Source organism: Danio aesculapii, chromosome 20 (assembly GCF_903798145.1).
Source record: "Danio aesculapii chromosome 20, fDanAes4.1, whole genome shotgun sequence".
In the NCBI taxonomy this organism is placed as follows: domain Eukaryota; kingdom Metazoa; phylum Chordata; class Actinopteri; order Cypriniformes; family Danionidae; genus Danio; species Danio aesculapii.
In genome coordinates, this window is record NC_079454.1 from 48,560,022 (window position 1) to 48,562,943 (window position 2,922).

The 2,922-nt window shown below is 33.8% G+C and overlaps 1 protein-coding gene across 1 annotated transcript in view; it reads right to left on the reverse strand.

The window, feature by feature from the left end:
* Positions 1-272: 272 nt before the first annotated feature.
* prep (prolyl endopeptidase) overlaps positions 273-2,922 on the reverse strand; it is a 22,745-nt gene continuing 20,095 nt past the window's right edge. Inside the window, exon 15 of the mRNA XM_056481693.1 lies at positions 273-2,922. This exon is cut by the window's right edge and continues 718 nt beyond it. The gene's annotated coding sequence lies outside the window, so the exon portion shown is untranslated.

A 2,922-nucleotide genomic window follows, 5' to 3' on the forward strand; every position in this document is an offset into this window, starting at 1 on the left:
TAAAACCTCTTCTCAGTCGGTCGCAAGTCTTTTTATATTCATTAAAGGGCAGCGCATATGTTAGCCTTACCCTGGAGTTTGTTCACCCTCCGACTCTGAATGAAGACATTTCGGAATCATTTTGGGTTTTTGTTTCAGACGTAAATGTGCAATTCCGCCATCAGCCAGCAGAGGCAGACAGCGAGACACAGTAGATACCTCAACAGAGACTGTGAGTAAAGCTAAACTTACACGATGTGTTTAACTCGACAGATACGACACCAGATTCACACTCGTGTTCAAATGTGTTTTATTGTACTGTTACTTTGCTTGCACTTCCCTTCAGAGATAAAACATCTGCATAAACGTGGAGGTAGAAACTGATTTTCCGTCAGGAGATACATTTCACTCTCACACAAACACTGTATGGGCGAATGAATCTCGTGTTTAGAAACATGCTCAGGATATATTTTAACCCCAATTCTAATAAAATACTGACTGTACTTTTTATTGAAAAGCGTCCCAAGTCCTTAATAATGTATGTAAAGTATACAGTAATGCCTAAAGCATAACATACGATGGTTTATGCTAATAATAGATGCATATTGTCATATTTAGTAACGAGAATCATCATTGAGGTTAATAGTAAACTTTCCAGAAACATTACAGTACAACAAAATAAAGGTAATACATTACAATAAGGCTTCATTAGGTAATGTATTTGTTAGCATGATGAACAATACATATATTACAGTATTTATTCATATTTGTTAACGTGAATAAAATACAGCCATTCATTGTTAGTTCTTGTTAATTCACAGTGCATTAACTAATGTTAACAAGCATTAATTTGGATGTTAATGCATTAGTAAGTGTTTAACTATGATTAATAAACACAATACAAGTATTGTTCTATCTTAACTCATGCTAGTAAATACATTAGCTAATGAAACATTGTAAAGTAGGAGCAAAATAAAAATTTAATCTGTATTACTCGACCACTTGCTTAAATAGATCAAACTTCCATTAAAAAATGCATAAAAATCATATATATATACAACAAATATGCTACTTTTTCTTATAGATTTGAAGCAAAATATGACCTAAACATGTTTTTTTATTATTATTACACATGAAATGATTTCCTGATGAGTGCTTTACATTGACATTGCAGTGCTCCATTGACTTCTCATGATTCCCAGATTGACAAATAAATACAGTCTTAGTAAAGTGCTGGAGAGGTTATTATGACACTCCACCCCATGTGACATCAGTAATTATAATATTTCCTAAGAGCGAGAGCCCAGTGACAGGTAGTGAAATGATATGAAATCAGTCAAATAATGCGATTGAGCTTATATGAGCGTTCACCCAACACTTCCAGTCTGAAACGAGTCGTTCAGCATTGGGAAAACATTTCTAAACAATGATCTATGAAGTAATAAAAGAGAACAAGAGAGCAAACAGGCAGGAACGCAATGAAAGTGTAACTAACTACACACTATGAATCATTTATTAAGCATTAGCAAATAGTTATTCATTATTTGTTAAGCATCAACGTTACATTAATATAGGTTAATAAGCAATTTATAAATACATCTATAATTGCTGTAGTGTAGACTTATGAGCACATGTATAATGCGCTTAATGATTGTGTTTCATACTTTAATGATTCATTTTTCATTACTATATGCATTTTCTAACAACACAAACAATTTATGAAAGCAAGGCGCTTTCTCACAACGCAAACAATTTACCAAAATGTGGGAAAATGCAGCACGTTTTTGTAAATTGTTTGCGTTGTGAGAAAATGCAGCAAGTTTTCGTAAATTATTTGGGCTGTGTGAAAATGCAGTGCGTTTTTGTAAATTGTTTGCATTGTGAGAAAATGCTGCACATTTACGTAAATTTTTTGGCAGTGTGAAATGCAGTGCGTTTTTGTAAATTGTTTGCATTGTGAGAAAATGCTGCACATTTACGTAAATTTTTTGGCAGTGTGAAATGCAGTGCGTTTTTGTAAATTGTTTGCGTTGTGAGAATTCAGTGCGTTTTTGTAAATTGTTTGCGTTGTGAGAAAATGCAGTGCGTTTTTGTAAATTGTTTGCGTTGTGAGAAAATGCAGTGCGTTTTTGTTAATTGTTTGCGTTGTGAGAAATGCAGTGCGTTTTCGTAAATTGTTTGCGTTGTGAGAAATGCAGCACATTTTCGTAATTTTTTGCGTTGTGTGAAATGCAGTGCGTTTTTGTAAATTGTTTGCGTTGTGAGAAAATGCAGTGCGTTTTTGTAAATTGTTTGCATTGTGTGAAATGCAGTGCGTTTTCGTAAATTTTTTGCATTGTGTAAAATGCAGTGCGTTTTTGTAAAAATTGTTTACGTTGTGAGAAAATTCAGTGCGTTTTTGTAAATTGTTTGCGTTGTCAGTGCGTTTTTGTAAATTGTTTGCGTTGTGAGAATTCAGTGCGTTTTTGTAAATTGTTTGCGTTGTGAGAAATGCAGTGCGTTTTTGTAAATTGTTTGCGTTGTGAGAATTCAGTGCGTTTTTGTAAATTGTTTGCGTTGTGAGAAAATGCAGTGCGTTTTTGTAAATTGTTTGCGTTGTGAGAATTCAGTGCGTTTTTGTAAATTGTTTGCGTTGTGAGAAATGCAGTGCGTTTTTGTAAATTGTTTGCGTTGTGAGAATTCAGTGCGTTTTTGTAAATTGTTTGCGTTGTGAGAAATGCAGTGCGTTTTTGTAAATTGTTTGCGTTGTGGGAAATGCAGCACATTTTCGTAAATTTTTTGCGTTGTGTGAAATGCAGTGCGTTTTCATAAAATTGTTTGCGTTGTGAGAAATGCAGCACATTTTCGTAAATTTTTTGCGTTGTGTGAAATGCAGTGCGTTTTATTAATTGTTAGCATTGTGAAAAAATGCAGTGCGTTTTTGTAAATTGTTTGCGTTGTGAG